Raw genomic sequence first — 11,215 nt, 5'->3', positions numbered from 1 at the left:
ATTATGGAACTGATATTCTCTGCATTGGCTACTTTTGCTCAACATGAGGTTCGTGGTCTTCTTCCACGTTATGGATGTAGCCATAGCTTTTTTACGCTCAGGGCTGTATAGTATTCCTTTGTATGAGCTCCAACGTATTTCCCCATGCTCGTGGTGATGAACATGGGGGTTGCTTCTAGCATGCTCCTAAGGGCGTTCTTGTACACATCTTCTGTTGAATGAATGTGTGCCTTTCCACTAGTACATACCTCTGAGAGGACATTCTGAGGGGCTTAAAGTATGGGTGTTCAGCATTAGTTCATACATTTGGGTCTCTTTCAGTCTCTAGCAGACCTATGGCCCACAATGCCCTCCTGCATCCCACCATCCTTTTCCATTGTATTGACTTGTTGTAGCGGACTGATCAGTGGACCTACAGCATGTCTCACCACTACTCATTTGTCTGTCTGCTGCCTCATTGTGTCATTTAACGCTTGCTCCTTCCCATGGATTCTGATTATCGGGCTTTAGGCTCATATCTACGTTTGAGGCAGGTCTCACTCTTTTCTGACGAAAATGCTTCGTCGCTGGTTCCCTGTCTCCTACTGCATCCTAGCATGAGGCATATGATTTCTGGTTGTTTCACTCTTGAGCTTATTGACACTGACAGGTGGGTTCAGGTGATGACAGTCTCATTCCTCTCTTGTAGGATGCCTCACTGACCTTGAACCAAAGCGTTTCATCCATCCTACAGCAAGTGTCTCACTGGGAGTTGCAGATACTGGGTTTGGTTTTGGTTTTGGTTTTTTTCTGAAACATACCCTTTACCATCCTCAGCTGCAATGTTTCAGTGAGGAAGACCTCTCCCTCAACTACTGTAACTATTGTGAAATCTTGAAATACACAGGAAGGGCAGAAAAAAAATTAATGATTTCCAATGGATTGCCGATAGTCACCAAGTAAGGAGTGGTTGCACTTCTTCCTTTTTTTTTTTTTTTCTGAGATGGAGTCTCGCTCTGTCCCCCAGGCTGGAGTGCAACAGCACAATCTTGGCTCACTGCAACTTCTGCCTCCTGGGTTCAAGCAATTCTCCTGCCTCAGCCTCCTAAGTAGCTGGGATTGCAGGCACCCACCACCACACCCAGCTAATTTTTGTATTTTTAGTAGAAGTGTGGTTTCACCATGTTGGCCAGGCTTGTCTCAAACTCCTGACCTCTGGAGAATCACATGCCTCTGCCTCCAAAAGTGCTGGGAATGCAGGCATGAGCCATCGTGCCCGGCTCGTACTCCTAATGACATCCAAGTGTCATTTTAAAATAAACTTTTAGATTTCAGAACAGTGTTAGATTTACAGAATTATTGCAAACATGTTACAGAGAATTTCCATACACTTCACACCCAGTTTCCCTATTATTAACATCTTACATTAGCATCTATATTTGCCCCCATTAATGAATCAATATTGATACATTGTTATTAAGTCCATACTTTATTCAAGTATCCTCAGTTATACCGAATGTTCTTGTGCTGTTTCAAGATCCCATCGACGATACTTCATGACATTTGGTCATCCTGTGTCCTTTGTCTTATCTTCGTTGTGACAGTTTCTGAGGTTTTTCTTGTTTCTGATGACCTTAACAGCATTGAGGAGTATTGATTAGGTCTTCTGCATAAAGTCCATCCAGTGGGATTTGTCTTATCTCTTTTCTCATGATTAGCATTGGAGGTATGAGCTCTCAGAGGAAGATCTCAGATGGAAAACCCCATTCTCATTACATCATGTCAAAGGAAGTTACCAGAAATATGACTTCTCACGACTGATGTTAGCTTTGGTATGCATTTCTTCTGTAAAGCGACACTAATCAAGAAAATATGGGTATTGGTGGAGGAATAGACACACATCGATGGAACAAAATAAAACCCCAAAATGGACCCACACAAATATTGTCAACTGACTTTTGACAAAAGTGCACAGGCTATCATATGGAGAAATTGTAGTTTTTTCAACAAATGGCACCTGACAAAATGAATGCCAAGACACAATGAAATGAACCTAGGGAGAACGTCACACCTTTCACAAAGAATTAACTCAAAATAGGTCATAAACCCAAATATAAAATACACGATTTTAAAATTTCTGGAAGAAGACACAATGGAACATGCACATGACCTTGATGTTGGAGATGGGTGTTTAGATACAACATCACAAACATGGCCCATAGAACACAAAATGGAAAAGGTGCACTTTCTGAAAATTAAAAAAAAAAAAATTGCTCTGCAAAAGACACTACTAAGAAAAAGAAAAGGCAAGCTACAGACTATAAGAAAATATTTGCAAGGCATACATCTGACAGAAGACTCATATCTAAAATCTTTACAGAAAGCTTAAAATTAAACAATAACAAGTATCTAAAATCTACAGAGAATGCTTAAAAGGAAATGATTTAAAAAATAGCTGAGGGGACTGTACCCTGCAGAGCCAAATGGGCAGAGATGCCCAAGGTCTTGGGAGCCCACCTCTTGCATCAGTGTGGTCTGATTACTAGACAACGTCAATGGAGATTATTTTTGAAGCTTTAAGATTTAATGACTGCCCTGTTGGGTTTCAAACTTGCCTGTAGCCCTTTTGTTTTGGCCAATTTCTCCCATTTGGAACGGGAGCATTTACTCAATGCCTATGCCTTCATTGTATCTTGGAAGGAACTAACTTGTTTGTTATCTTACAGGCTCATAGGCACAAGTGACTTGCCTTGTCTCAGATGAGACTTTCGACTTGGACTTTTGAGTTAATGCTGGAATGAGGTAAGACTCTGGGGGACTGTTGTGAAGCCTTGGTTGTGTAAGAACATGTAAGAAAAGACATGAGATTTGGGAGGGGCCAGGGGTGGAATGATATGGTTTGGCTCCGCGTCCCCACTCAAATCCCATGTTGAATTATAATTCTCAGTGTTGGAGGAGAGGCCTGGTGGGAGGTGATTGGATCATGTTGTGGGGGGACTTCCTCCTTGCTGTTCTCAAGGAGTTGATTGAGTTCTCACAAGATGTGGTTGTTTAAAAGTGTGAAACTATCCCCTCTTTGCTATCTCTCTCTCTCCTACTCCACCAAGTGAAGTTGTGCCTGCTTCCCTTCCACCTTTCCTCATGATTGTAAGTTTCCTGAGGTCTCCACAACCATACTCCCTGTACAGCCTGCAGAACTGTGACTCAATTAACCTCTTTTCTTGGTAAATTACAAAGTCTCAGGTAGTTCTTTACAGCAATGTGACAACAGAATAATTATCTACCTATCTATCTAACTATCTACCCCATAGTCCAACTAATTATATAGATGAAGGATGGTGAGAAGTATCTTTCTCACTGTTGAAGTAGATACTTACAGATAAACAAAGGAAGGAGACTAAAAGCTCTTTGTGGTATTAGAGTAGTGTCGTGGACATCAGGCAATACTCATACAGAGGGTGCACACATAAACACTGATAAACAGGTAAATAAACACACATATATTTCTTTGTTCTGTAAATGAGAGAGCAAGAAGCAACATCTCCCAAGGAATGATGAGCATGCCTAGCACGAACATCTAGGATTCTAATACTTTTCCTCAATACAAGGAAGCAGAAATACTTGGAAAATGGATTCTTCTGTGACTGGAACAGAAGATATAAAAATGATAATCATTGTAATTATTCAATGAAAATGCAAATATAAAGAGCAGTACAATTTCTCTACACACCTAATACAATGAATACAATTCAAAGACCTGAAAATATCAGACTCTGGAGAGGATGTGGAAGTCTCATTCATTGCTGGGAAAGAAGAAAACTGTTACATTGCACAACAGGACTTTTTGATTGTTTCTTACATAGAGAAACATAGAATTACCATTAGACTCAGCAATCCTACTCCTAGATTTCGCTTAAAATGAAAATGTAGGTTCCCACAGACAAAACTGTGTGCACAAACATATATAACAGCTTATTCAAAATCAACAACCAAGACTTCCTTTAAGGGGTGAAGGGATAAAACAAGTGGTACATCCATCAACTGAAAGATTATTCAAAGCTCAAGCCACCCTCAAATGTTCTGGAACAGACACTTTTGGAGGCCAATTCTAACAAATAGTCAGGGAAAATTATCATCAACTTATCTCAACTCTTCCAAAGCAGCCAAAAAGATGAGCAATTGTCCACTTCATTCTCCCGGGCTAGGACTCCTGGATTCAAAAAACAGATAAAGATGCATCCGCAGCTCACATGAAAAGAACACGTGAGTGAATGTTCACTGGTAACATAGCAAATGTCCTAAATATGTAATCGCATATTCAAGAGAACAGTGGAAATGCATAAGCAACCTGTATGTCAGACATAAAAACGTTATTTCACGTTAGAAAAAGTTGCAGTTGTAATTCCCTACATACAAGACAAAGAAAAAGTTCCGTCGTGTAAATGGGTACAGAAAACCCTTTGAAAGAAATTCTATGTGATTTCAAATTAACAACTTTCAGCAAACTAACATGAAAAGGAACTTCCATTTCATAAAATTGGCAGGAAGCATACTTAAATCTCAAAAGCTAGAAGCATTCTCATTCGCAGCAGAGACAACCATCGACATAGACTATCACCATGGCCTTCCATAGGTACAGAGGATATGAAAATAAAAAGGAACCAAAATTATGGACATGAAAAATATACATGAGGTATAAAGATTGAAACAAATAGTATTTTGACAATATAATTATCAAGAGAATTCAGGGGAACAGACACACGAAGTGTTCAAATGAATAAGAGACTTCAGAAAACATCATATAAAGGATGACAACAGCAAAACAAGAGGATTGTCACACAAAAGCAACTTAGGTCTAAAATAGAAAATATACCATTTGCAAGAGCATTGAAATCCAAAACATAAATTAAAAGAAGCCTAACCAAAATGACCTTTATGGAGGCAACCATACAGGTTTACTAGTAGATTCAGGGAAAAAAATCCAAAATTAATGGAGTAACATGCCACATTCATTGATGGAGAACAGAATATGGTAAAGATGTAAATCCTGCTTAAGTTATATACAAAGTGCCTTTCTCGTAGCTGTCAAAGTGAAAGTCAAGCTCAGGCTGTTGTGCTCTGCTCCCAAAATCAACCGTGGAAAAATATAGAAGGATAAGAGAAAAAAAAAAATCTGAAGAAAACAGAAAAAACCCCGGGGATGATTGAAGACAGTGTTGAACTGGTATTCATGTTTGGGGTGGGAGAAGCCAAAGGGATATTGAGGAGGTGTGTAGTCTGTATAGACAGCATATTACGGGATGGGTAGAAGGAAAGATATGAAAATCTACCCGACATCCCCACATCATCGCACAATCTGAGGCAGCACCTCAAAACATGATGCCAGTGACCTGGGGTAATACCAGGATATCAGGAAATTTGAACTGAGTGAGAATTTTTGACTCCAGAGTTTTGTTAATAACCACCTGGAAAAAACCTAGTGGAAGAGGACAGGCCTTCCAAAAATTATTTTCATGGAAAAAAAGAATGAACTAGAAGTAAAACAGTGTTTGTGAATCACACATACTATGAGGGGATAGTGTTTCATGAAATATGTATATGTGTGTGTGGTGTGTGTATATATATATAGTCTACATATCTACATGTACCTATATCTAAAGATACATACATATAAATATACATATATAAACATATATAAATTGATGTGTTTATGTATATACACATAAATATAAACATAATCTACATACACCATATATAATGTGCACATACAATTGCAAAGGTTTAAAATCTATTTCTTACTATATGAATGAGGATTAAAATACAAAAATCACTAAGTTGGAGTATGAAATGATAGATACCTTCAAAACTCATGGCTTCCCCAAATCTTTTGCTGCTGCTCAGCCTCTTCAGTGTAAAAACAAAGCTTTTAGGACAAAAGCTTTGCAAAGTCTAGCTCTGGCTGGGGAGGAACCCCCGTGGGAAGGTGTGTGTCTTCACCCAGAGGTCCTCACAATCACAGTTACTGCAGCTCCCAGGGACCATCTGGCCTTAGACCAGCAGCCATTCTCTGCAAGGGGTGGAGCTGGGCAAATGCTCAGAAGTGACAGAAGCAGAGCATCTCCCACCCATCACTTCATCAAAGAGCCAGGAACCAGGAGGAGGACCCTCCTGGGTTAAGACTGAGGGTTCTCTCACCCCACATAGAGGGGCCACAGAATCCAGCTCAGTCCCTCCTGTCAGCCCTGGAAGACCCCGGCAGCATTGTCGCCCAAGGACTCCCTTCCCTCCACTGCCACCTCTGGGGACTCAGGTCAGAGCCTTGGTCGGATGGGAGCCAACACCATCGGCAGAAGATAGGGATCCAGGCTCTGCGAGGAATCAAGGTCAGGACCCTGAGGGATGACTGAGGGCTCCCCAAACCCCACCTGCAGTATCCCACTACCCCACCCATCCTCCCCCACTACCACACCCCTCCCCTACCCCACACCACAGTCTCTCCCCCAGACCCTCACACCCCCACTACCCTCTCTGACCCCCACACCTCTTCCTACACCTACACCCCAATGTGTCCACTCCCCACCCGACCCCCGACTTCCCCTCTTCCTCACCACGACAGAATTCAGTCCCGCCCCTGCTGTCAACACAGGGAAGCCCGTATCTTGGTGGCCGGATGTGATGCCAGTGACTTGTGCCTTGAGGATCACAGAGAAGTGAGGGTCTGGTTCTGATGGCGGCTTGAGATTGTTGCGGGGAAGCGGGCCCAGGCTGTGTGAGGAGGCAAGGTGAGAGACGCTGAGGGAGGACTGAGGATGCCCCCACCCCAGATAGAAGACCCCAATAATCCAGCACCACCCCCATTGCCAGCCCTAAACCACCTGAGGCGGACTTCTCAGGCTGGGCCACCTTTCACTACTCCTCCCCTTAAGCCCCAGGGGACTCTGGAGTCAGAGCTTGGTTTGACCAGGGCAGGGTTGGTTAGGAGAGGGCAGGGGCCAGGCTCTGCCAGGCATCAAGGTCAGGATTCTGAGGGAGGGCTGAGGCCCCAGAGAGGGAAGCTCTGTCTTTGCCGTCAGCCCTGGGAAGCTCCAGGAATGGGGACCAGGCACATTGATGCTCTTGTCCACATCCTGGGCTGATGGAGGGAAGGGGCTTGGTATCATGAGCACCACCTCAGAGGAGTAGACGGAGGGCCCAGGTGCTGCCGGGAGAGCACGGACGCCTTAAAGGACAATCACCACAGGACAGGGGGCCCACCCCGCCCCCATCTCAGGCTAAGGTACCTCCTCGTTCCACCTCAGGAATCTGATGGATAGACTCAGGTCCGCAGAGGGGAGCTCTGAAGCAGCACTGCCAGGATCAAGGGGAGGAAAAAGAGGGAGGACTCAGGAGACCTTGGACTCCAGATCATTGGGGACAGCCGCCCTTGGAGGTGCCACGCACGATGGCTGCATGTGGTGCATCCCTGCCTATGCCTTGGAGATGACAAAGAGGAGAGGGCTTTGGTATGAGGAGTGGAGGCTCAGGTTAGCAGAGGGAGGAGTCTCAGGACCCTGAGGGAAGACTCAGCAGAGCTCCTTTCCCAGATGTAGGAAACCTGCCCTTCCTGTCAGTACTGGGGGGCCTTGGGCAGGACTGTGGGGAACAGACCTGGCCCCCACTTCCTCCTTAGGGATCCCAGGGAGATGGTGGCCTTGACCTACAAGACCCATCCAAAGTTCAGCAGGAGGGAAAGGGCCAGGCCCTGTCGGAAGTAAATCTAAACACCTATAGGACACCCAGACACAGGAGGCACTCCTGAAATATGCACCTTTTGTCAGTCTTGGGAATCCCATTCAGGGGTGTCAGTGTAGCGCCCCTTCACTTCTGCCTCCCAGGGCTCAGAGAGGTGGGGGCCTCCGTCTGAGGGGTGCCCTCAGCTCAGCAGAGATAGCCACACCTGGTCAGCACAGGTTGGGTCCAGAGTCTGCCAGGAGTCAAGAGGAGGAAGGTTGGTGAGGACTGAAGGTAAGAAGGTACTTCCTCACCTCGAAAAAGAAGGGAACTTGCAGAACCTGGCTTCCACTGTTCTCAGCCCCGGGTGGCCCCAGGCATAGGTACCATGTGGCATGCTCTCCTTTCTGCCACACGGCGGGAGGTGGGAGGTCTCAGGGAGGTGAACACCTTGGTATTAGTGGCACTAACAGTTCAACAGAGGAAGTCACATCTGGCCAGCAGAGGGAGGGGTCCCAGGATCAGCAGGACCCAAGGAGTGCCCCCTTCATGAGGACTGGAGGTACCCCTGGCCCAGAAGGAAGGGACTCCACAGATTATGGCTGTCACCTCTTCTTAGCTCTGGGGCAACCAGATCAGGAATGTCCCTAATTGGCAATCTCACGTGTACCACAGATAGGAATTTGGGGAACCCTTGGGAGCATGGGGTGTTGGTGTAAAGGGGAGATGGCTGCTCATCTCAGGAGTCTGGGGGTTGAGGAAGGGAGGTGCCAGGAGGAGCAAAGGTGAATAACCCACCAGAAGACATTGGAAGGCTCACCCCAGAACCAAAGGGGCCAGCTCCTGGAATGAGCCCTGGACACCCCATCCAAGGGTGATGGGATGTGGAGCCTCCTCACTCCTGTTTCTAGATCTCAGGGAGGCTCACCCTCAGGCCTTGTTTTCAGAGGGTGACTCAGGTCAACACAGGGACCCCAATCTGATCGACTGACACAGTGGTCCCAGGATCTGCCAGGTGTCCAGGTGAGGAACCTGAGGGAGGACTGAGGGTACCCCCAGGCAAGAATGCAAATGGGGGCCCCACAGAAATCTTCCTTGCCCCTGTTGTCACCCCAGAGAGCATAGGCAGGGCTGTCAGCTGAGGACCCTCTCTCATCCTGGGATCTTCAGTGTCAGGGAGGAGGATGCCTTGGTCTTTAGGGGGTTGCACTCAGGTCAGTAGAGGGAGGGCCCCAGACTCTACCAGGAGTCAACATGAGGACCAAGCAGGTTCCTCGCCCAGGACACATGGTGTCCAGTGAATTTGGATATCTCTTGCTGTCTCTCCCAGTGGACCTGGGCACGTGTGGCCCGACGTGGGTCCCCTCATACCCTTCTGTTCCATATCAGGGTTGTGAACTCTTTATCTGAGTTTCTTGAGCCAGCAAAAGGGCAGGATGAGACCCCTCCAGGAGAAAGGTGAGTGAGCACAGAGGGGACCATGTAACCCACTGAGAGTAGGGACCTCACAGAGTGTGGCCAACTCTCCAGACAGCACTGGAAAGCTGGGGCTGTGCTTGCGGTCTGCACCCTGAGGGTCCCTCGATTCTTCTTTTAGGAGCTCCAGGAACCAGGCAGTTAGGCCTTGGTCTGAGGCATTGTCCTCAGGTCACAGAGCAGAGGAGTCACAGGCAGTGTTAGCAGTCAAGGCAAGGTTCTGATCTGAATGGACAACAAGGGCCCCACGCTCCCCAGAACACAAGGGACTCCAGAAAGCCCAGCCTCACCCTCCCTACTGTCAGTCCTGCAGCCTCAGCCTCTGCTGGCCGGCTGTACCCTGAGGTGCCCTCTCACTTCCTCCTTCAGGTTCTCAGCGGACAGGCCGACCAGGAGGTCAGAAGCCCCAGGAGGCCCCAGAGGAGCACCGAAGGAGAAGATCTGTAAGTAAGCTTTGTTACAGCCTCCAGGGTGTGGTTCGCAAATGAGGCCCCTCACAAGCTCCTTCTCTCCCCAGATCTGTGGATTCCTCCCCATCGCCCAGCTCCTGCCCACAGTCTAGCCTGCTGCCCTGACCAGAGTCATCATGTCTTCTGAGCAGAGGAGTCAGCACTGCAAGCCTGAGGAAGGCCTTGAGGCCCAAGGAGAGGAGGCTCTGGGCCTGGTGTGTGCGCAGGCTTCCCCCACTGAGGAGCACGAGGCTGCCTCCTCCTCTACTCTGGTTGAAGGCACCCTGGAGGAGGTGCCTCCTGCTGGGTCACCCGGTCCTCCCCTGAGTCTCAGGGTTCCTCCTCTTCCCTGACCATCAGCGACAGCACTCTATGGAGCCAATCCAGTGAGGGCACCAGCAGCCGGGAAGAGGAGGGGCCAACCACCTCGCCAGACCTCACTCACCTGGAGTTATGGTCTTGACCATGATCTTAACAGAGGGCCACTGTGCCCCTGAGGAGACAATCTGGGAGGTGTTGAGTGTAATGGAGGTGTATCATGAGATGGAGCACAGTTTCTCTGGGGAGCTGAGGAAGCTGCTCACCCAAGATTGGGTGCAGGAAAACTATCTGCAATACCGCCAGGTGCCCAGCAGTGATCCCCCGTGCTACCAGTTCCTGTGGGGTCCAAGGGCCCTCATTGAAACCAGCTATGTGAAAGTCCTGGAGTATGCAGCCAGGGTCAGTACTAGAGAGAGCATTTCCTACCCATCCCTGCATGAAGAGGCTTTGGGAGAGGACGAAGAGGGAGTCTGAGCAGGAGTTGCAGCCAGGGCCAGTGGAGCAGGTTGGGGGAGGGCCTGGGCCAGTGCACGTTCCAAAGCCACATCCACCACCTTCCCTGTCCTGTTACATGAGGCCCATTCTTCACTCTGTGTTTGAAGAGAGCAGTCACCATTCTCAGCAGTGGGAAGCAAGTTGGGTGTGAGGGAATACAAGGCGGACTATCTCTTGGTTCCTGTTCTCTTGGGCGATTTGAAGGTTTATCTTTGTTTCCTTTTGGAGTTGTTCAAATGATCCTTTTAATGGATGTTGTAATGAACTTCAACATTCATTTCATGTATGACAGTAGGCAGACTACTGTTTTTTATATAGTTAAAAGTAAGTGCATTGTTTTTTATTTATGGAGGGAAATCTACGTTATTTATTTGAATTGGGACAACATCACATAGCAGAGGATTAAGTATCTTTTTTAATGTGAAAGGACAAAGTGGTAAAATGGGTGAGATAAAGAAATAAATTAAATTGGCCGGGCACAGTGGCTCATGCCTGTAATCCCAGCACTTTGGCAGGGCGAGGCAGGTGGATCACGAGGTCAGGAGATGGAGACCATCCTGGCTAACACAGTGAAACCCCTAAAATACAAAAATACAAAAAATACAAAAATACTAAAAATACTGAAAATACAAAAAAATTTAAAAAATTAGCCGGGTGTGGTGGTGGGCTCTTGTAGTCCCAGCTATTCGGGAGGCTGAAGCAGGAGAATGGTGTGAACCCAGGAGGCGGAGCTTGCAGTGAGCCAGGATTGCACCGCTGTACTACAGCCTGAGCGACAGAGTGAG

General features: G+C 47.0%; 1 long non-coding RNA gene across 1 annotated transcript; it reads right to left on the bottom strand.

Annotated features, from left to right (window-relative positions):
• Positions 1–6,585: 6,585 nt before the first annotated feature.
• Positions 6,586–10,910, bottom strand: LOC117078037. The gene is made up of 3 exons (XR_004434907.1): positions 7,787–10,910; positions 7,260–7,326; positions 6,586–6,744 (listed from the first exon to the last, which is right to left on the bottom strand). It is a non-coding gene; the product is annotated as an uncharacterized LOC117078037 (long non-coding RNA).
• Between the last annotated feature and the right edge of the window lie 305 nt (positions 10,911–11,215).

This window comes from Trachypithecus francoisi, unplaced genomic scaffold (genome assembly GCF_009764315.1).
Source record: "Trachypithecus francoisi isolate TF-2019V2 unplaced genomic scaffold, Tfra_2.0 Lachesis_group6, whole genome shotgun sequence".
Taxonomy (NCBI): Eukaryota; Metazoa; Chordata; class Mammalia; order Primates; family Cercopithecidae; genus Trachypithecus; species Trachypithecus francoisi.
Note: the sequence above shows the minus strand (reverse complement) of the source record. Positions and strands in the feature narration are given on the sequence as shown.